Source organism: Rattus norvegicus, chromosome 3, assembly GCF_036323735.1.
Source record: "Rattus norvegicus strain BN/NHsdMcwi chromosome 3, GRCr8, whole genome shotgun sequence".
NCBI classification, from domain to species: domain Eukaryota; kingdom Metazoa; phylum Chordata; class Mammalia; order Rodentia; family Muridae; genus Rattus; species Rattus norvegicus.
Window position 1 is genome coordinate 187,461,127 of NC_086021.1, and position 24,062 is coordinate 187,485,188.

At 44.5% G+C, this 24,062-nt stretch overlaps 1 long non-coding RNA gene and 1 pseudogene across 1 annotated transcript; one reads left to right on the forward strand and one right to left on the reverse strand.

Moving 5' to 3' along the window:
* Positions 1–15: 15 nt before the first annotated feature.
* LOC134486514 (uncharacterized) lies at positions 16–15,551 on the forward strand. Its single transcript, XR_010065567.1, has 2 exons — positions 16–416; positions 646–15,551. It is a non-coding gene; the product is annotated as an uncharacterized LOC134486514 (long non-coding RNA).
* Positions 15,552–16,077: 526 nt separating this feature from the next.
* On the reverse strand, positions 16,078–16,236 carry LOC120102111 (U2 spliceosomal RNA; annotated as a pseudogene).
* Between the last annotated feature and the right edge of the window lie 7,826 nt (positions 16,237–24,062).

The following is a 24,062-nucleotide window of genomic DNA, read 5'->3' on the forward strand; positions in this document are numbered from 1 at the left end:
CTAGTGCGCAGGCGCTCCGACACGCACCGCCCCCGCCCGCGCCTCTGTGGCCTCTGATTGGCTGCGGCCGGCTCTTAAAAGACGCGGCCAATGGCTGCGAGCGCCAGAGGCCGGGGAGCAGGCGAGGTGTTGGGTGCTGGTCGGCTGTTAGAGCGCTGGTGGGAATGGCAGCCGGGCGGGGAGAGCGGCGGCGCTCGGTGCCGGGTGGGTCGCTGCAGCCGGCTGCGGGGTTCGCCCTTTGTCTGCACCCTTCCAAAATGGCTGCGGCCAGGGCGGGCGGCGACAGCTGCGCGGGCGCTCCCGGGGCCCCGGCGGTCAGTGAGGAGCAGGAGTCCTGGCAAGAAAACGCTTTCGGGGCGGAGAGGTGCGCAGAGGACGCCACGGACGCCACGGGTCAGCTCCTCTGACTTACAGCGGTTAGTAAGAGGGCCGTGCACACCGAAGCTGGACATCCGGAAGCTGATTTGTTCTTTATTTACTTTTCTCGTGGGGGAGGGGGTAGTAAATCCTCTAAACTGATGCTTGCAAGCACTTTGTGGGAACGTTTTCGTTACCATTTCGCCCCTTTCTTCCTGGGTGTTTTCTTAACCAAAAGGCCGTCTTATTGAACGTTGCTATGATTTCGTCTTTCCATTTTTTGAAAAGGCCCCAAAAACAAATTCCAGATGGCAAAGCTCCTTGTTGGGACCTCACTGCAACTGACCCTCCCAGAATCATCGTCACTTCTGAAGAGACTTGCCACAGTCCGCACAGATCCAGCACTGGGGAATGAGGAATGTGACATTGTAATTTTTTTTTCTTTCGTGCCTTGAAAGAGGCGTTTCCTACCAGCCCGTACTACCTATACACACCATCCCAGCACTTGGAAAGTGAAGGCAGATTAATAAGGAGTTCAACCTTGGTTATATATTTAGTTGGAGGCCAGCTTGGGGTCTCATGAGACACTTATATCAAAAAGGTGAGGTGAGGACTCTTCCTCTCTAAAGCAGGCTGCTCTCTAACTCTCAGCCTGTGTGCTGATCCTGTCCCAGCCTTTTAAACTAAGTGAGTTATAACTGCTATACAACAAACCCCACCCTACCCCAGCTGTTCTCTAAGCAATAGTCTATCTAAGGAACTGTACACGTTGAAACCCCCACCCCCACCCACCCCCAAAAAAACAAAACAAAACAAAACACAGTGCCCTCACTTGCAAAGTGTGCTAGGGAACCCTTAGACAACAGAAATTTTGTTCTTGAACATCAGCCTCCAGGTTTGGAAAGCCAGTAAAAAGGAGGAGACAATGAGAAAGCAGGTAGGGTGCTACAAGCCAGTGTAGGATTGACACCAGGAACAGAAATTCACAGTTGTGAATAAAACCCAAGCGTCTTCTTCTGACACAGGAGAACACACTTGGGGCCAAGAGCATCCTAAGCAAGTAGGGCACCACTTAGTGACAACCCTCCAAACCCAAATCGGAATTTTTCACTCTTGATGGTTTGAAGATTTTAAAATGGACCAAACACTCAGCGGGTTCTTAGTCATCCACTTGATGCTGGTTAATGGGAACCACCAGTTAGGTGTACAACAGCCTGTACCCCAAAACCCTTAGGTGACAGGAAGCAAAACAGTGAACACCTATAGCAAAGCCCAGACTCTGAAGCTCACAGGCCCTCGGGTGACTGTTGATTCCCAGTGCCATACCCCTACCCTGCATGTCCCTTGCTGCCATGGTACTAAGATCTTTCATGAGAACAGGCATTGTCCTCTCCATAGGCTTGCCAGACACATCTCCAGTGTGGTTCCAAGCCTCTAAAAGAGAATGAAGCCTCCTTCCATGCCTAAGCATCTGCTGATGACACAGCCCCTGAGCCACCAAGACTTAAGTTATAGGTGTAGGTTTAGGGTCTGTGCCACCAAACTCTTCACTCCTTGCTGCAGTGCCCAGTATGGGAGCCACAATGCAGGCAGCTGTTTTCAAGTACACTGCCCTTAAGACTGGAGTGAGTGGAGCTGAAAAATCTCCCCTCCTCAAAACCTATATATATGCAAGGGACAGTAGACACTATTAGAGACGTAACCTTTGTCACTCTGGAGACAAATTTCCTTTAAATGTCTCTCCCTCTGATACATTGTCACAGGCCATTACGACTTCCATAGTTTGAAGCTGACAATCCCAGAACTAGCGTTAAAAGAGAAAAGGAAGAAGAACCACTAAGTATAAAGTAAAAAAACACCTCATTTTGGGGCTGGGGATTTAGCTCAGTGGTAGAGCGCTTACCTAGGAAGCGCAAGGCCCTGGGTTCGGTCCCCAGCTCTGAAAAAAAGAACCAAAAAAAAAAAAAAAAAAACCACCTCATTTTGATAGAAGCAGAGGACAACTTTTAGGAGTAGGTTCTCGCCACCGTAGGTTCAAGGGGTCAAATTTATCTCAGGCTAACATGGCAACTACTTTAATCTGCTTAGCCATCTCACTGGTCCTCAAGATGTTTGTTTAATAAAAAAAAGAAGAAGAAGAAAAAAAGACACAGCCAAGGGATAAGGTGAAGTGATAGGATATGAGTTGAATCCCAGCACCCACGTGAAAATGCTGGGTGCAGCAGCATGCATCTGTAATCCCAGCTATGGAGAGGTAGGGATCACAGTATTCCTGGGTCTCACTGGCCCAGAAAGTGTAGTGAAACACCCTGTCTCAAGAAATAAGAATGATTGAGGAATACACCTTTATACCTGATGCTGACCTCTAACCTCCAGGCACTCACACATACCAGAGAGAGAGGGAGAGACAGACAGACAGACAGACAGACAGACAGACAGACACTAGATGGTAGCTGGAGGCCTGGAGCTGGTTCCTGCTTTCTAGGTGAATGTGTCAGGCACCCTTATCTCGTGGTGGCTTCAGCCATCTCTGGACTCACCTGGCTATGGTCTCTCTTCTATTTTGTTTTGACACAGTGTCTTGTGTTGCACATGCCAGTCTTGATAGGCTCATTCCATCCTGTCAACCTGTCACATAGCTGATACCTCTGATCTTCGAATGTCACCAGTCCCTGGATTTGGGACCCACAAAATTCCAAGATGATTTCAAAAGGTTTTTAACACATAAGAACTCCAAAGATATCTCCTCCAGAGAAGTTTATTTGTGTTATGAGTGGGTGTGAGTTGAGGGAAGGGCCATTATTCATCCCTCTACACCGCTGTGACCCTGTAAGAAGAGAAAGCCTTAAAGAAGCCAGAAGACACTTGTTGGCCTATCCAGTCTCTCATGCTTGCACAGAAGCCTGAGGCAGCTAGAGTAGGACACAGGCCTAAGCATCTGGACCAGAGTCCTCTTGCTGTCCTGCATTCCCAAGCAAGTAACAGCATTCAAGTATGCCCTAGTCAAGACTCCTTTGCTTGGAACCAGGCTTGGGTGGCCACCAGTCTTAGGACTAAGGCATTGCGTGCTCTCTGCAAGGCCAGAGAGGAACTAAGGTTAGAAGGCTACGTTCATGGCTGGGTCTCACAAGCCAAGTCTCGGACACTAAAGTCCCTGGGCACTGGCAGCACTCTGTTCTCATGCTGAGGTCAGCCATCCTTCTGTCCACATGTCATACACAAATGGACATCATGGGGCTGGTGCCTGCTCCTCCTGCTTTCTCCTTCTGAAACTGACCCCAGTCTCCAGAGCCAGCTGTCTACAAAACTCCAGAATGACTCATGACAACACTCTCTTGGCTGACTCCCACAAAGGACTAACTATAGCTGCGTGACCGGGTTTACAGTTCAGCTCAGAGGAGCTTACTCAGAGTGCATGGGGGAGCCCAGCCTGACAGCATGCCTGCACCTGCCTTCCCGAGCCTGCACCTCCCCTAAGTGCTTCAGCATCAGCCTCACTTCACAGAGAAAGCCAGCCACACCTCCTGCAAGGTGCAGTGTTGGTCTGCTCTATCAGATGGTTTCTAATACAACTTGCCCCCCATTCAGCTCATGTGTCCAGTTTATAAAACCCTAACTCAATCTAGAACAGAGTACAGTGGTGTACATCCCAGCACTTCAGAAGTGGAGGCAGAAATTGTTCGAGACCAGCTACATAGTGATGTGGAGAGCAGCTGGTCCACAAAGAACTCTTGTCTTGAAAGATAAATAAAAAATAAACAACAGAACCCCAGCAAAACTCAGCTCACGCCCCTGAAAACCTAGTGCCATTACACGTTGAATGATCACATTCAAAGCTTAGTGACTGTCATGGCAGTGTTGGGAAGGACCGGGAGCTAGTGAGATGCCTAAGTCACTGAGGATGCACCCTAAAAAGAGCTTCGCCTCGCTGTGACAGAGGGCCTGACAAAAGAGGCTCAGTGAGGAAGAGCTTACTCTGGTGCAGCATGGTGGAGAAGACATGGCGGAGAACAGCCCATGGACTGCGGTGTCCAGAGCCTGAGGATGCTTGTAGCCCACAAGACAAGAAGCGAGGCCTGGCTGCCATACTTGAAGGTCCACCCTCTGAGCATCTACCTAGACTCCACCTCTGACAGGCAGCAGCGACTGGGGACCAAGTGTTCAAATGGTCGGCCACTTAGAATGTGAAACGCAAGTTGAGTGGTGACTTGAATCCCAGCAGAAGCAGGCAGGCAGACAGGGTACACAGAGGACCCAGTTGCATGTAAAATAAAAAATAAAAGGGGGGGGGGGTAGGGATTTAGCTCAGCGGTAGAGCGCTTGCCTAGCGAGCGCAAGGCCCTGGGTTCGGTCCCCAGCTCCGAAAAAAAGAAAAAAAAAAAGAAAAAAAAAAAGAAAAAAAAAAGAAAAAAAAACTCAATATGAAACGAATGAAAGACACAAGACCCATAGTCAGATAATCTTAAACGTAACTGAGGTAAGTTGGAGGAGAGCCGGGGAGATGCCTGAGTGAGCCAGGTGCTTACCCGGCAAGCTTGAGCTAGAGTCCAGATCTGCACAAAGCCAACCAGGCAGGTGTGGCAGCCACCTGTAACCCCAACTCGGGAAGCAGACTAGATTCCCAGATCAAGCAGGCTTCCTCCTAGCCAGAATTGGTGAGCTCAGGGTTCATCAGGACAGCATGCCTCAGTGAATGAAGTGGGAGGCATCCGAGGAAAGCATCAACTTCAGGCCTGCACACCCATGCAAACATTTACACTGTACACAGTAGATACCTAGAGGGACATACCAAATTAAAGAATGAGAAGTCTTATTGTAAAAAAGGTCATTTCTCCCCAGTATCAGCTACAGACCTGGTACAAACATGCAGTTTAACCCTCAATTGTTTTGCTTTTTTTTTTTTTAAATCATTGATCACAAAAGTTGACAAGCTGGGCTTCTGTTTCCCATTTGGCAAGACTAGCTCTCCCTTGGGTCACACCTCAAACTCCGGGAGATATAACATTTGCCCAGCTTTCCAGAGCACGACCTCGGGTTCAGGTTCTAGGAAGGAGCCAGCACTTGTCTGGGGAGCCACTAAGGTCAGAGCATGCTCCAGGTCACTTAGGAAGAAAGAAACTCCAAATTGCTGGATGTCAAAGCCAGATGTCACCCCTCTCCAGAAGGTGCAGGGCATCCTAGAAAAGAAAAGGCTTGCGAAGGGGAGATAAAGTCAGGCTTACGAGTGCTGTCTCCATCTCCAGTTGGACTCTGAGCCATATACTGGGGAGATTCCAAACAGCACAGCTCAGAATAAGATATGAACAGCTGTCCCAGTGACAGATGAGGACTTGGGTCTCAGTCCCACAAGTCAGCCATCAGCTGACAAAACACTGTCACAATGTACAGGCCACAACCACGTTTAAAAAGATTAACGTTTTAAAAAATTGAAGCTATACGTGGTGGTTCATACCTTTAATCCCAGCACTCAGAGACAGAGGCAAGTAGATTACTAGGAGTTTGAGGCCAGCCAGGTCTATATAGTGAAACTTTGTTTCAAAAAGACAAAGGAATAAATATATTTTTTTTAATTCTAAAAGTAAACAAACTCATAATCCAGTGCTGGGGAATTGGAGACAGGAAGATCCTTGGGGCTCACGGGCCAGTCAGCCTAGCTTAAGATGTTTTAGATGATGGAGAGACCCTGTCTTAGAAAGACAAAGGCTGGGTTGGAGAGATGGCTCAGTGGTTAAGAGCACTGACTGCTCTTCCAGAGGTCCTGAGTTCAAATCCCAGTAATGTGTTCTGGTGTGCCTGAAGACAGTTACAGTGTACTTATATATAATAAATAAAATAAATCTTTTTTAAAAAAGTGTGTCCTGCCACAGGATGGAGATGCCATATTAAAAAAAAAAAAAAAGGAAGAAAGAAAGACAGACAAAGGCTGAAAGAAGTCAGTGGGTACAAGTGCATGCTATGTGGGCATGAGACTCTGTGTTTGGATCCCAGCAGCCATGTAAAAAGGTCAGGCATGGGGTTGGGGATTTAGCTCAGTGGTAGAGCGCTTGCCTAGGAAGCGCAAGGCCCTGGGTTCGGTCCCCAGCTCCGAAAAAAAGAACCAAAAAAAAAAAAAGGTCAGGCATGTCCCCATGCACACCTGTGCTGCAGTGCTCTGAGGGACACAGACAAGATGGCCTGTGACCTCCCATACTAGATCTGGGTCCAAACAAAGTCCTCCTCTGGCCTCTGCACACCTGGGCATGTAAGTGTGCATATCATAAACACATGCGTGTCTCCATGCATGCAAAGAAATTGTCCTGAAGTTGCCCTCTGGCCTGCATGTGTATTTACACACACACACACACACACACACACACACACACACACACACGTGAACATGCTCCTCTGCACACATTTTTTTAATATTATTTAAAAGCTAGACAGTACCTGAGGAACACCTGGAGTTGTCCTCTGTCATACCCCTTCACAAATATGAACACAATTAAAATCGAAGTATAAAAGGACTGCTAAACCAATATCTGGCATAAAAAAAAAGTAGGCTTTCAACTAATGAAAGGTTTTTTTCACAACATAAGTAGAAACTATTGTAAGTTTATATTCTGGAACTGAGATAAAACTCAATGATTAGACCATGTATTGATAGAACTCATCTAATCTGAAAAGGAGAGATAAGCAGTTGGGGCAGTATGACCATGTCTATGTGTGCATTGCTGTGTGACAGTGTTTATGTATGCATTACTGAGTGATTATGTGCACATTGCAGTGTCACAGTGTCTATGTGTGCATTGCTGTGTGGCAGTGTCTGTGTGCATTACTGTGTAACAATGTCTATGTGTGACAGTGTCTATGTGTTCGTTACTAGAATTACAGAGAAAACAGGAGAAGGAGATAGCCCTGAAGGGAATCATGGCTGGAATTCTGTCTAATGAGAGATATACACTTACATTTTTATAAAGTTCTCCGAACTCCCACAAGAATAAACTCACAGGAAACTAGAGGTAAGTGTAATATGCTGAACTGTGTACCTGATCTACATACCAAGTGCCAGGCCACTGAAGACTGCACAATGAGACCTACCTCAAAAGAACAAAACTAAAGTGTTAGAAAGATACCTGTTGGCCAATTTAGATATATCAGACCTTGGAAGAGTGAGAGTAAAGTTGCCCCTGGTGGCACTGACCTGGAATCCCAGTTTAATCCAGCTCAGGCAGGGAGTCTATAGGTTTAAGCCTGACCAACTTAGTAAGACTCTATCAAAATAAAAGACAAGTGTGGGGCTGTGAACAAAGCTCAGTGTGAAGCACTCACCCCACGTGTTCCATCCCCAATACGGGGGGCGGGGAGGGGGGAGAATGAGGCTAAGTCACCACCAGCAGACCCCCCAAATACTCCAGGAAACTGTTTAGACACAAATGATTAAGTCTCAGAAATGCTGAATATTAGAATAAGCAAAAATGACACTTTTTCTCCTCACTTTTTTGAAACGCACTTGCCTTTTTAAAGCAAAATCAGCAGCAGCAAATTATGGCAATTTTGCAGTGATGACATGAACACCTAAAATAAAAAGGGGTCCTTCCATACACCTCTGTCGCCAGCCTGAAGAAACCCACCCACTTTCGAACTTCCCTTTGAGTAAAGCTAGATCCTGGACTGTCAGTGCAGAAAAGGAAGTCAGGGCCATGTAGCTTCTGATGAAGCAAAGTTATCGGGTGTAGGTTTCATTAAGTATTTAGACCCAGAGACACGTAGGAAAAAGGACTGTACACACCAAACATATGGCTGCAGGCTTCTACAGTTGCATTCCTCTCTGTGTGTGTGTGTGTGTGTGTGTGTGTGTGTGTGTGTGTGTGTGTGTGTTACACATGCCACAGTGCACATGTGAAGGTCAGAGGACATCTTGTGATCCTTCCCACCTAGTGGGTTCCCAAGACAGAACACATTCGGAGAGAGAGAGAGAAGGCAAAATGTAATGAAGAATGTTTTAAAATCTGTTTTCAGAGCTGGAGAGGTAGCTCAGCCGTAAAGAACACATCCTGGGCTTGCAGAGGACTAGAGTTCAGCTCCCAGCACCTAAGTTGGGTGGGTGGTTCACAACCTTCTATAACTCCAGCTCCAGGGGCTTCTGGCCTACCTGGTTACCTGCACACGCATCCACATATGGAAGTAAAGTGGAATATTTCTTTTTTTTTTTCTTTTTCTTTTTTTCGGAGCTGGGGACCGAACCCAGGGCCTTGGGCTTGCTAGGCAAGCGCTCTACCACTGAGCTAAATCCCCAACCCCGGAATATTTCTTGAAAGGCAATATCATGAGACGTGCTGCTTAGACTTAGGGACTAGGGGAGCGTTAGCCGTTAAGCTGCGGGTCACACACACTTCTCACCCAGTGGAAACACGGTCTGCTGTTTTTGTCATGGTTAAGATGTCTCTAGGACAGGCACTATCGCTGCAGTTTGTAAGATCTCTCTCTCTCTCTCTCCCCGTGTGTGTGTGTGTGTGTGTGTGTGTGTGTGTGTGTGTGTGTGTGTTCGCTTATGTGTGCTTCTGCTCGAGCGTGTGCATGTGCGTAGGTTGGGGGGGCTCTTTTTCTGTAGCATCTGTGTGAGGTCAGGACAATCTCAGGGTCTGTCTTCCCTATTCACAGTTTTTGTTGTTTGCTGCTCTGTGTGAGGTTCCATGGATTCTCCTGTCTCCACCTCAGCACGGGAACACTGGGATCGTACACATTCTCAGCGTGGGAGCACAGAGATTGCAGATGCACACATTACCAAGTCTGACTTCACTGGGTTCTGGAGTTTTAAACCCAGGTCCTCTTGCCTACGTGTTTCATCTACTTAACCACCTTATAGGCCCTTTTATGCCTGTCGGATTCCAATAAACCCACGTCTAGTCCAGCAACTGGACATATACCCAACAGACATGCATTTTTCACACCCTGATAGCCACACACTGGGAACAGCCCAGGTCTCTGCCAGCAGTAAAGACAGTGGAGAAACTGTCTGCTCAGCCTGTGGTGAGGGGTTTCCTTCTCCTAAAGATCATTTGTGTGTACAGTTTTGACTGTGTAAGTACAGTTCTCAGTGTGTTTGTGAGTACAGTTCTCAGTGTGTTTGTGAGTACAGTTTTGAGTTTGTGAGTGAAGTTTTGAGTTTATGAGTGCAGTTTTGAATGTGTGAGTGAAGTTTTCAGTGTGTTTGTGTATACACTTTTCAGTGTGTTACTGTTGGATGAAAGTCACTGTAGGCTGCAGCTCTTCTGTGCAAACTGGAAAAGTCAAGAGCTGGAAAGTCAAGAATAAATTCATTTTGTAGGAAGCAGAAACCTGAGCCCTGAGATGAAACTGGCCTTTGGCCTCCAGAAAACAGAAGGCTATGACCCAACCCGAAGCTTCAGGATTTGTGGCCCACAAACTACTCTCCTCAGTGGTACAAATGTGTGTCAGTGGACAAAGTACCCACTACAAAAGTGCAAGATCCTGACCTTGAACCCCTAACACCCATTTAAAAGCCAGTGATGGATACAGAGTAGAGTCAGGCAAATACCAGGGGTTCACTGCAAGCCAGGCTCAATGACAAAGCCTATCTCAAACATGAGGCAGAAGGTCGGAGAGATGCTTCAGTGGTTCAGATCACTGGCTGCTCTGTCAGATGACCCACGTTCAGTTACTGCACCCATGTCAGATGACTCACAACCACCTGTAACTCCATCTCCAGAGGATCTGACATTCGTCTGGCCTCTTTAGGCATCTGCACATACAATGAGACACACACATACATAATGAAACATAAAAAAACCCTTAAAATATAGTATATACACAATAGAATGTTCTTCAGCATTATGAAAAAAAGAAATTCTGTGAGTGTAACAACATAGGTGAGTCTGAAGTGTGTCACGCTAGCTGACAATATACCAAACACAAAAGGACAAAAACCACACAGTCTCACATAGATATGTAATGTAAAGACAATCAAAAAGGTAAGTGAGGACCGTGGAGGAATTTCCAGCACCTGGGAGTGAGAAGGGACTGAGAGCAGAACAGCCAGCTAGAGCAGAATCCACCTAGGCAGGAGGTGTGAGTCCTGGTGACCTGTGACCAGGATGGTGACCACAGTGATGACCAAACCACAGGCCAGACATGGTGGTCTGTCCCTGTGGTCCCAGCACTGAAGTACAGAAATCCATTAATTCTAGAGCTTACATGAGAGCAAAGAACCAGAATAGCCCCACACAGTCTTAAAAATGCAGAGGAGTAAAAACTCAGGGTCCTAGAAAGAAAGATCCTCCTCTGTAGCCAGTGGGCCACCAATGGGAGGAAACTGTTCTCAACAGACAGGGCTAGACTGGACACACTGTGCAGAGACTGCAACCCACCCTACTTTACAATTCTAACAAGATTCTTGCAAACCAGATCCTGGAAAAGCAAAAACATAAACATTCTAAAAGAAAACTCAAAAAGAAAACCCTTGTGCTTTGAATTAGGCATAACCAACCCAGAAGGAAATCAGTAAACAGGACAGAGTCGAAAACTCTGAGGCATATGGGAAGTCAGTACAGAGGAAATACAGGCTAAGTATTGCTAAAACCATTCTACCTGTCAAAGAACTTGATTTATAGTAGTACATTTAAACAACTCTTACTAAATCCAACCAGCAGATTTTTTTAGAACAGTGGCCAAAGATTGAAACCAGTACTTCACAAAAGATGAGTCAAGCACATGAAAAGATACTGCACACCTTTGGTCTGCAAGGAAACCAAATTAAGACCACAGTACAACAGCACTCACTACACACCCACCAGGGCCAACATTAGAGGACCCCACCCACACCTCCCAAAGGATGAGGAGATCCAATCACACCCACTTGGGGAAGGTCCAGATCTCAAACAACTTGGAGACCTCCTAAATGGCTAAACAAGCACTTCTCACACACTCCTAATCCCTCTCCCAGATGGCAGTCCAAGAAAGGGAGACCATTTCTACTAAAGCATCTACAGGGAATGTTCCTGAGAGAGGAAAGCTGGATGTGATGATTGATCTTGGTCGGGAACCACATCTGGGGTCACCTGAAACAGCATCTGCTGTTTGCCTGCTTGCCCTCACCCTCTCTCCTGTTGCTCAAGCATTCCTTAGGGTATTGGAACCTACTTCTTCAGGATTCCAATGTAGACTGAAGACCAGCAGCTCTCTGGAATCCTCTGGGACTCCAGCACCAGAGTGGGGCTGCTGAGACATCCAGACTCATGAACTGAACTATGGGATTCACAGCCTTTCCGTCATGAGGCAACCATCATTGGATAACCCTGACCACGGAAAGGCAGTATAATAAATCATATATATGTGAATATATATATTATACCTACACACATATTCAATCAATTCTGTTCCCTTAGAGAAACCTAAGGAAATTCATATGTATCCCTCTGTGTGTGTGTGTGTGTGTGTGTGTGTGTGTGTGTGTGTGTGTGTGTGTGTATTTAATTCTGGGGGTTCTTCACCCCTTTATGCCCAGATAGTGATGGCATTTCTACAGACTCTTGACCATTTGGTTTAGCTCCCCAATAAATGGCACAGAGATCTAATCAATTTATTAACAAGCTGCAGGCACTATGCTGGCCAGATATCCATCTGTTATAATGGGGCTGTGATGGCTGCTTCCTCTTCCCAGCCCCATGGCATTGTCTGCCATCTCTGTCTTGCCCTGGCTGTTCTACTCCAACAGTTCTCCCCCAGTGAAGAACCCTCTGGTTCCTTCTCTTTCTTCTTCTCTCCTCTGTTTGCTTGGGACCCCCTGACTTCGATCAGAAGTCCCCCCCCCATTCTCTTCTGCCCAGCGATAGGCTGAATCAGCTCTTTCTTAGCCAATTAGAGGTGATAGAAAAGAATTTTTACACATCACTGAGACAGGAGACACTCCAGATATCATGACAATGCCAACGTCCTGGGCACCGCAATCAGCATCTGAATACACAGTGCAGGAAAACATCCCCCAACCGAACCCCAGGGATGGCAAGCATAAGAGACGATCATCTGGTTAATTAACCTCACTCAATCATTGTGACCTCCTAAGAACATGCAATTATTATTTGACGATTAAAAATACAATAATAGAATTTTAGATGCTCAACACGGCCCAGGTTTTGTCCTTCCCTTGTATGGGAGCAGGGGATCAAATACCAGACCTTACCGGGTCTAATGGCCCTACCGCTGAGGCTAACTGCCACCATGAGGGTGATAAACTCTCTGTACATTTATCACAGTTTTATATTGTGGAGGGCTGCGTATGTGTGGGATGTGAGCCTGGCTGAATGTGCACCTGTGGGCGTTAGCGAGTTGAGGTCCAATGTTGACAACAGGTGCCTATCCTCGATCGTTGTCTACATTTGTTTTTATTTCTCTTAGATACACTTTATAGTACGTATACAGGTGTTTTGCCTGCATCTATATCTGGGTACCACGTGCATGCCTGGTGGCCATAGAGGTAAGGAGAGAGCACTGACTCCCTGGAGCCAGAGTTATACACGGTTGTGAGCTAACACCTATGTACTAGGAATCAACCTGGGCCGTCTGCAAGAACAAGTGCTCCTAACCACTGAGCCATCTCTCCACCCCTCCACTTTTGTTTGTTTGTTTCTGAGAAAGTGATTCTCACTAAACCTGATGGCACCTCTTTGAGCGGGGAAGGCTGGCCAGCCAGTGAGCTTAAGTGGTCTAACTTTTTTCTCCACCCCACACTAGGATTACAGACACTAGCCACTTTGCCAGGCAGACCCCCCTGCTCCTCCAGATTCGACCCCCCATCCTCATCCCTAGTTTTGTAACAGACCCTCTGCTCACTTTCTACTGCCATTCCCAGGGGACTAAGCAGATCCTGATTCCCTCCCTCCTGAGGACCCCCTCAGTGTCCCCCTGATCCCATCCCTATTCCTAAATGTCAGCAAACATACAAGCACATTTTACATGGAATCCCCATTGGCAACACCTCTAAGGATCCCAGAAGAATTTCCTACCAAGCAACACACAGCCATCACACTCTCCTAAGACAAAGTGGTCAACAGAAACCAAGAAACAGGGACTGGAGAGATGGCTCAGCGGTTAAGAGCACTGACTGCTCTTCCAGAGGTCCTGAGTTCAATTCCCAGCAACCACATGGTGGCTCACATCCATCTGTAATGGGATCTGATGCCCTCTTCTGGTGTGTCTAAAAACAGCTACGGTGTACTGTAATAAAATAAATAAAATAAAATATTTTAAAAAAAGAAAGAAAAGAAACCAAGAAACAGACAAACAACAACAACAAAAACACCCAACAAAGACTAGATGTCAGTAACCAGAATTACATTCATCCCAACACCAGATGCCCAGCTGCCAGCAAAAAAACTTAATCTACAATTACGAGGACACCATGTCTCTGCAGACCCTGAGTACTCTAACATAGCTGAAACACGAGAAAAAGACCTTAAAATAGCCTTTATGACTATGACAGAGGTCCTTAAAGAGAGAATAAATCCTTTAAAGAAATCTATGAGAACAAAACCTGTGGAAGGAAATGAATTAAAACTGTTTAAGACCCAGAAGTGGAAATAGAATCAATAAAGAAAACCCTAACTGAGAGAAATCTGGAAATGAAAATATATCCAACCTAAAGAAGAAAGTGCCTATCACAAAGCTCAGGAACCATACAGAATACCAAATAACTGGATGGGGTAAGGGGGAAGAAAGCCCCCTTGGCACATAATAATCAAAACACTAAACACATAGAAGAAATAAAATATTAAGTGCTTAAAGGTAAATAGAACAAGTAGTTTATAAAAGTAGGACCCAGGCAGAAGTTTTTAAAACTCTTAAGAGACCACAGATGCCAGGCCTGACTACTATACCCAGCAAAACTTTCCATCACAACGAATGGCGAAAATAAGAAAAGCCAAATTTAAGCAATATCTGCCCACAAATCTAGCCCTATAGAAGGTTGTAGAAAGAACAACAACCACACCCAAGAAAACACAAAAAAATAAACGGGGAAATCAAGAGGGGAAACCATACACACCATACACACACACACACACACACACACACACACACACACACACACACACACCAATGAGGATCAACAAACACTGCTCACTGATATCTCTAAATATCAATGGTCTTTCCACAATTAAAAAACGAAAGTGAAGGGGCTGGGGATTTAGCTCAGTGGTAGAGCGCTTACCTAGGAAGCGCAAGGCCCTGGGTTCGGTCCCCAGCTCCGAAAAAAAGAACCAAAAAAAAAAAAAAAAAAAAAAACGAAAGTGAAAAGCTAACCTATGGATGTGAAAATAGGAGCCATTCTGCTGCATCCAAGAAACACACCTTAACATCAAGGGTAGACATCACTTCAGGGTAAAGGAGTTGGAAGGATATTCCAAGCAAATGTACCCAAGAAGCAAGCAGATGTAGCCATTTTAATATCTGATGAAATACACTTTAAACCAAAACTAATCAGAAAAGACAGGGAAGGATACTATATACTCATTAAAGGAAAAATCCACCGAAAGGACATTTCTATTCTTTTGTTTGGTTGTTGGCTGGTTTTGTTGAGACAGGCTTTTTTCTGTATAGCCCCTGACTGTCCTGAAACTCATTCTGTAGACCAAGGTATCCTTGAACTCACAGAGGTCTGCCTGCCTCTGACTCATGAGTCTTGGGATTAAAGGTATATGCCACCACCCATCTTGTATTTTAATTCTTTTTTTTTTTTTGGTTCTTTTTTTTCGGAGCTGGGGACCGAACCCAGGGCCTTGCACTTCCTAGGCAAGCACTCTACCACTGAGCTAAATCCCCAACCCCCTTGTATTTTAATTCTTAACATCTATGCATCAAACACAAAGGCAGCCAAGTTCAAAAAACAAAACAAACAAAATACCCCACTACTCCAGCTTAAATCACATATTGACCCTTACACATTAATAGTGGGAGACTTCAATGTCCCACTCTCACCAGTAGACAGATCATCCAGACGAAAGCTAAACAGAAATGCTGAAGCTAGCAAACGTTATAAACCAAATGAACCTAATGAATATTTATAGAACATTTCACCCAAACACAAAAGATGATCCCAGTTCTTCTTAGGACCTCATGGAACTTTCTCCAAAGCTGACCACATACTGGATAGAAAGCAAGTCTCAATAGATAGTAGGAAATTGAAATACCCTCCTGCACCCTATCTGACCCCTACACGTTAAGGCTGGATATCAACAGAAACGATAGAGAACTTGCAAACTCACAGACTCTGAACAACTCATTACTTAATGAAAAATGGATCAAGAAAGAAATTAGAAACTTCTTAGAATTGAATGAAAACGGATACACAACACCATGCCCCAAACTTATGGGGTACAATGAAGAGGCAAGTTCAAGTAAGCAAGTAAACAGGGCTAAGTACCTACATTTAAAAAAAGTGGAAGCTAGGCATGGCAGCACATACCTTTAGTCCCAGCACTGAGGAGCCAGAGGCAGGCAGATCTCTGTGAATTCAAGGCCAGCCCAATCTAAAAGCGAGTTTCAGCATAGCCTGGGCTACATAGTGAGATGCTATCTCAAAAAGAAAGAGAGAGAGAGAGAGAGAGAGAGAGAGAGAGAGAGAGAGAGAGAGAGAGAGAGAGAAGAGAAGAGAAGAGAAGAGAAAATCATTGAGCGGGGATTGCAGATTAAAAGATGCAGACTACTGGGGCTGGGGATTTAGCTCAGTGGTAGAGCGCTTACCTAGGAAGCGCAAGGCCCTGGGTTCGGTCCCCAGCTCCGAAAAAAAGAACCAAAAAAAAAAAAAAAAAAAAGATGCAGACTACCAAGGCACTGCTCCTTTCTCCAGTTCTACACTTGATCTTAGCCAAAAGGCCGAGAAGCGATCCTTTCTCCAGTTCTGATCTGATCCTGTGCCAGGGTCTAATCAGGCCTGTGTCTTCCTGCCCCCTGGGTATACCAGAGGCCTCATCTAAACAGCCTTCCTGCAGTAGCTCTCTTCTAGGTGGCCAGATGGGAATCCCAGACCCATGTTATTTTCTAGGACACAGGAGCCAAGTTTATTGGTGCTAGGGCCACCAAAGTTGGTGTGGCTAGATCAGGGACTGTCATTGGAACAGTATTTGGTAGCTTGATGAGATTGGCTATGCTAGGAACCCATCTCTCAAGCAGCAGCTCTTCTCCTATGCCAGTCTGGGTTTTGTCCTATATGAGGCCATGGAGCTCTTGTTTGACAGTTGTCTTCCTCATTGTCCTCCCCATGGAGGCTCTATAGGGTCACCCATGCTATCTAGGCTGCTGTGACTCCATGCCAGTCCTGGTGATGCAATGCTCTGAGCTTTATCATCAAACAACATTTCTCAGAAGGAAGGAAGGAAGAAAGGAAGGAAAGAAGGAAAGAAGGAAGGAAAAGAAAGGAAAAAAGAAAAATTGGACAGATCTCATACCTAATAACACATCTGAAAGATCTAAAACAAGAAATCATACCACAAAGGAGTAGATAACAAGAAATAATCAAACTCAGGGCTGAAATCAATAAAATAGAAACAACAACAAAAAATACCTATAAAGAATCAATGAAACTGAGTTAGTTCTTTGAGAAAAATCAGTAAGATTGACAAGCCCATATCCAAATTAACTAAAAGGCAGAGGGAGAATATCAAAACTAGAAATGATGAGAGAGATGTGGTATCAGATATGGAGGAACCCAGAGAATCTCAAGGATGTACTTTAAAAAAAAAAAAACCGTACTCCACCAAATTGAAAAATCTAAAAGAAATGATTAATTTTCTCAACACCATTTACCACATTAAAATCAAAGTCAGGGGGTTGGGGATTTAGCTCAGCGGTAGAGCGCTTGCCTAGCAAGCGCAAGGCCCTGGGTTCAGTCCCCAGCTCCGAAAAAAAGAAAAAAGAAAAAAGAAAAAGAAAAAAAAATCAAAGTCAGATAAACAATTTAAGCATACCTATAACCCCTAATGAATATATGTAGCAATTAAAATCTCCCAACAACAACAACAACAACAACAAAAGCTCAAGGCCAGATGGCTTTAGCAAAGCAAAGAAATTCTACCTGACTTTCAAAGAAGAGTTAATGCCAATACTCCTCAAATTATTCCACAAAATAGAAACAGAAGGAACATTGCCCAATTCATTTTATGAGGCCACAGTTACCCGGATACCCAAACCACACAAAGACTGTACCATAAAGGGAATTATCATAAGGGGCCGATTTCCCTCATGAACATAGATATGAAAATTCTCAATAAAACATTTACAAACCAAATCTAAGAACACACCAAAAAGATTATCCATTATGACCAAGTAGGCTTCATTGCAGAGATGTGGGGAATGGTTCAAAATACAAACATACATGAATATAATCCGCCATAGAAACACACTGAAGGACGAAAAACACACGATCATCTCATTAGGAGCAAAAAAGGCCTTTGACAAAATTCAACACCCTTTCATGATAAAAGTTCTAGAGAGATTTGGGAAACAACAGACATAGCTCATGATAAAGGCAGCTTCAGCAAGCCTATAGCCAACATTAACTTAAATGGAGAAAAACTCAAACCAATTCTACCAAAATCAGGAACAACGAAGGGGTGTCCACACTCTCCACACCTATGCTATTCAGTACTTGAAGTCTTAGCTAGAGCAGTAAGACAACTGAAGGAGATCAAGTGGCTACACATTGGAAAGGAAGACAAAGTATCTTTATTTGCAGGTGATATGATAGCATATGTAGGTGACCCTAAAAACTCTACTGGGAAACTCCTACAACTAACAAACACTTTTAGCAAAGTAACTGGATACAAAATTAACTCCCAAAATTCAATAGCTTTCCTAGATACAAATGACAAAGAAAGTGAGGTGAAAAGCCAGGGATTAACACCTTTCACAATAGCATCGAATAATATAAAATGTCTCAGGATAACCCTAACCAAGCAAGTGAAAGACATGTAGGATGAAAACTTTAAGACATTGAAGAAGACATCAGAAGATGGAGAGATCTCCCATGCTCATGAACCGGTAGGATTAATATAGTAAAAATGGCCACACTACCAAAAGCAATCAACAGATTCAATTTAATCCCCATCAAAATTCCAACACAATTTTTCACAGATCTTGAAAGGCAATCTTCAGTCCATATGGAAAAAATCCAAGATAGCTAAAACAATCCCAAATGATAAAAGAACTGCAGGAAATATTGCCATCCCTGATTTCAAGTGGTACTACAGAGCAATAGCGATAAAGGTGTATGGTGTTGGCATAAAGCCAGACAAGTTGGTCAAGGAAATCCAACTGAAGACCCGGACATAAGTCCACACACTTATGGACACCTGACTTTTTTTATAAAGAGGATAGAAATATATGGTGGAAAACTGAAAGCATCTCCGAAAAATGGTGCTGGTCTAACTGGATGTCTGCATGTAGAAGAATGCAAATAGATCCATATTTTTCACCCTGCACAACTCAACTCCAAATGGATCAAAGACCTCAACATAAAGCCAGGTAGATTGAACCTGATAGAAAAGAAAGTAGGGAATACCTTTGAACTCATTGGCACAAGAGATGACTTTCTAAACAGAGCACTGTTAGCACAGGTGATTAGACCAAAAATTTCTCATGAAACTAAAAATCTTCTGCATAACAAAAGACACTGCCATTTGTACACTGTGGTAGGCTATAAAATGGGGAAAGTTTTTTTTATCAATTACTCACCTGATAGAAAGGTAATATCCACAATATATAAGTACGCAGAAAACTGGATATCAAGTAAACAAATAATACAATTTTTAAAATGGGGTACATATCTAAACAGAGAATTCTCAAAAGAGGTACAATTTTTAAAATGGGGTACATATATAAACAGAGAATTCTCAAAAGAGGAAATTCAAATGGCTGAGAAACACTTACAGAAATGTTCAACATCCTTAGCCAACAAGAAAATGCAAATCAACACTCTGAGATTTCATCTTCCAAGGGTTGGGGATTTAGCTCAGTAGTAGAGCGCTTGCCTAGCAAGCGCAAGGCCCTGGGTTCGGTCCCCAGCTCCGGAAAAAAAGAAAAAGAAAAAGAAAAAAAGAAAAAAAAAGATTTCATTTTCCAGCCATCAGAATGGCTAAGATCAATAAAACAAATGACAGACCACACTGGTGAGGATGTGGAGTAAAGAGAACACTCCTCCATTGCTGGTGGGAGTGCAAACTTGTACTGCCACTATAGAAATCAGTGTAGTGGTTCCTCTTGAAGATGGGAATCGATCTATCTCATGATCCAGCTATACCATGCTTGGGCATATACCCAAACGACACTTCATCCTACCACAAGGACACTTTCTTAACCATGTTCTTTGCTGCTCCATTCTTAATAGCCAACATTGGAAACAGCCTAGATGTCCCTCAATAGAAAAATAAAGAAAATGTAGTACAGTTACACAATAGAGTATTACTCAGTCATTAAAATTAAAGAAAAAAAAAGAAATCATGAAATTTTCAGATAAATAGGTGAAACAAAAAAAGAAATCATCCTGAGTGAGGTCTCAGACACAGAAAGAGAAATATGGTATATATTCACTTATAAGTGAATGTTAGCTATTAAGTCAATGATAATCAAACTCTTAGAAACACAGAGGTTAGGTAGAGAGTAATGGACTAGGCTGGGACAGACAGATCGCTCTAGGAAAGAGAGATGGAATAGTTACAGCTGGATGGGAGGAATGGAAGCTGGGATAGGAGGAGCAAGCGGAGAAGGGGAGGAGCAAGTGAGGAGGGGAAGGAGCACGTGGGGAAGGAGAGGAGCAAGTGGAGAAGGGTTGGGGCAAGTGGAGAAGGGGAGGAGCAAGTGGAGAAGGGGAGGAGCAAGTGGAGAAGGAGAGGGGCAAGTGGAGAGGGGAGGGGCAAGTGGGGAAGGGGAGGAACAAGTGGGGAAGGGGAGGGGCAAGTGGGGAAGGGGAGGGGCAAGTGGGAAAGGGGAGAAAAGGGGGATGCCGAAGGGATTACATTCTACCATTACATATGGTAATATGGTAGAAGCTTACACACACACACACACACACACACACACACACACACACACACACGACGATCCAATTAAGTTGTTGGCCAAAGGGGCCCCATGAATCCCCAGACAACCCAGGCTATTGCCAAGATTATATATTGCTCTCTTACAAACTGCCAACAAGGTTCCATTGCTGAAGACAACATCTACACAACTCATTGAACGTGGAGAAGTTGAACTAGTGCCTACACAGCCTTCACCACCATGTCCTAGTGTCAAGAAGCATGCAAGAAGGTTAATTTTTCCTGCTACCAAAAGAAGGTCAACACCGACTTAGCCATACCTTTGATCAGCAATGGCGTTTTGCTTGAAAGATAACGTGCTAGTGGCACAAAGCCTGTGGGAGTAACCAACCAATAACTGATTTGACTTACAGCCACTCCATAAGATGGAACCCACACCCAACATGGCGTGGGGTGACCAAGAACCCAAGTCTCGGGATCTGGGGTAAAACCAAATGCTACTGTCCTAAAACAAAAACAAAGACACATAGCGATACAATGACTCGTGCTGAACCCTGATGCACTCACAGGTCCGTACCCTTCTCAGCCACCCTCAGAGAAGCTTCCTCCTGCGCCAGGTGGGAACCAATACAGAGACCCGAAGCCACACATTATGCAGAAAATGAGACAGCTTGGAACACTGTCTTAGTCAGGGTTTGTATTCCTGCACAAAACATCATGACCAGGAAGCAAGTTGAGGAGGAAGGGGTTTATTCAGCTTACATTTCCACATTGCTGTTCATCATGAAAGGAAGTCAGGACAGGAACTCACACAGGGCAGGGACCTGGAGGCAGACGCTGATGCAGAGGCCATGGAGGGGTGCTGTTTTCTGGTTTGCTTCTCCCGGGTTGCTCAGCCTGCTTTCTTATATAACCTAGGACCACCAGCCCAGGGATGGCACTGCCACCTTGATCACTAGTTGAGAAAATGCCTTACATCTGGATCTCATGGAGGAATTTCCTCAAGGGAGGCTTCTTTCTCTGTAATAACCCCAGCCTGTATCAAGTTGACACATAAACCAGCCAGTACAAACACTCACTCCTAAGTGGGGTGTCTCCATCAAATTCCTTCCCTCGAGGCTCAGGGAACCCCGTGGAAGAGGAGTCAGAAAGAGAGCGGAAGAGATGGAGGACACCAGGAAAATATGGTCTTCTAAATCAACGTGACTAAAGGGCATCCATGGGGACAGAGGCCACATGCACAGGTCCACACCATGTATATTACGACTTCCTGTTTGGTGTGTTTATGGGATTCCTGAGTGTGCACATAAGTGGGTCTCTGTTTCTTGTGCCTTCTCTTGGGCTGTTCCTTCTTGTCCAATTCTGACATGTTTGTTTTTGTTTCATCTGTTTATTACATTTTATTATTATTATTCCTTAGAAGCCTCGTTTGTCTTCTAATGAGAAACAGAAAGATATTGGAACCAGATGGGAGGGAGGTGGAGAGGTATTGGGAGTAGTGGAGGGGGGAAATACCATAATCAGGATATATTATGTGGGGGAAAAATCTATTTTCAGTAAAAGAAAAAAATAGAAAATAATAGAAATAGAAAATAAACACTGGGGTTGGGGATTTAGCTCAGTGGTAGAGCGCTTGCCTAGGAAGCACAAGGCCCTGGGTTCGATCCCCAGCTCCGAAAAAAAGAACCAAAAAAAAAAAAAAATAAGCACTGAATGTTGAAGTAAAATAAACCAATCACCAAGTCACACACACTGTGCGATTTAAAGATCTGAGGTCACCAGATCCATAGAAACATAAAACAGCATTGTGATCCACAGGGACCAAGAGGAGAAGAATACATACATACATACATACATACATGCAGCATACATGCATGCATACATACATGCATGCATACAAACATATACATGCATACATACATGCATATATACATTCATACATGCATACGTACACATACATACACACACATACATACATACACACATACATACATATTAAAGTCTCCAAGTCCTAACTCTGTTATCCATGAACAGGGGCTTGTTTGGAGATACTGTCTGTATACATATTCTTGCAAATTTTACTCTGTTTGCTTTGTTTGACACAAGGTCTCAAGTAGCCAAAGGTGCTCTCAAACTCACAGCAATCCTCCTGCCTCTGCCTTTCTGGGACTAGAATTATAAGCATTAGCCGTCACACCTCATTTGTCAATTTTGAGATCGCTCATGTTCAGTCCAAGCAGTCTGCCGGTGGTGATCCCGGTCACTGAGTCTCTAGTTTGCTTCCTGTAAAAGCCTCCAGTGCAAAGAAGGTCAATGTACCCAAAACCTGAGTAAAAGCTGCTCCTATAAGGAATGTGGCACGTATCAGAAGCATCGGCTTCATGAAATGACCCAAGGAATATGGATGCAGAGTGGTTGTGGTAGGCCTGGAAACAAAACTAATTTAAAAAAAAAAAAAAAGCCCAAAACTACAGAGAAGATCATGTCCAGACCAACTGCAAGACCCAGAGATGCTGGCTTCAGAGATGTGGTGCTTGAAGTGTGGGAAACAGAGAAAAACGGTCTGAGTGATTCAGTTCTAAAACTTTCGTGTCGTCTGAGGGGAAAATGATGAAGCAGGAGGAAAATTACTTGTTAGAAAATAGGGGGGGTTGGGGATTTAGCTCAGTGGTAGAGCGCTTGCCTGGGTTCGGTCCTCAGATCCAAAAAAAAAAAAAAAAAGGATTATTGTTAGTTATTTTAAAGGAGTTTTGTAGTGGACTGGAGAGATGGCTCAGCGGTTAAGAGCACTGACTCTTCCAGAGGTCCTGAATTTGATTCCCAGCAACCACATGGTGGCTCAAATCATCTGTAATGGGATCTGATGCCCTCTTCTGGTGTGCTGGTGTGTCTGAAGACAGCTACAGTGTACTCATACACATAAAATAGATCTTTTTTTTTTTTTTTTTGGTTCTTTTTTTTGGAGCTGGGGACCGAACCCAAAAATAGATCTTTTTTTAAAAAGTTTAAACACACACACACACACACACACACACACACACACACAGAGAGAGAGAGAGAGAGAGAGAGAGAGAGAGAGAGAGAGAGAGAATATCAGCTGTCCTTATAAGAAAAGGGATAAGATTAACAGGGACTTCAAGGAGTATCCCTACCTGAGTGGTTGGTGGTTGGTGCTGGGGGACTCAAGGAATAGCTTCATGTTGAAATTTTACTAATAAGCATGCAGGTCATATAGGCACATAAACATGTAAGTAAACATTAACTATTGGTTGGCATTTCTTGAGCACCTCTTCAAATTCTCATGGCCACACCCTGCATTCCCCTGACAGCTGCACAGGACAACTGAAAGCAGACTGCTGATGGTTTCTCACAGCTGCAGCCTCTAGTCCTGCTGCCATCGTTTCCTACCCTGATTCCCAAACCCACCCGACACGAGACCAAAGTGTAACTCAGGTGCCGCATAAGATGGGAGGTGTTGGCCAATGGGAGCTGGAAGCCAAGGAATGACACGTCAGTCTGGACTCTTTGGATAAGATTCCCTGTATGATTTGAACAAACCATTCCATCCTCCAGCTGGTGGGCAACTCAGCATTCACCTATGCTCTCCCATCTTCCCTGTCCGTTCCATTATTCCTCAGCTAACACACTCACAGAAAAGCTCCTGACTTGTATCTCTGGGAG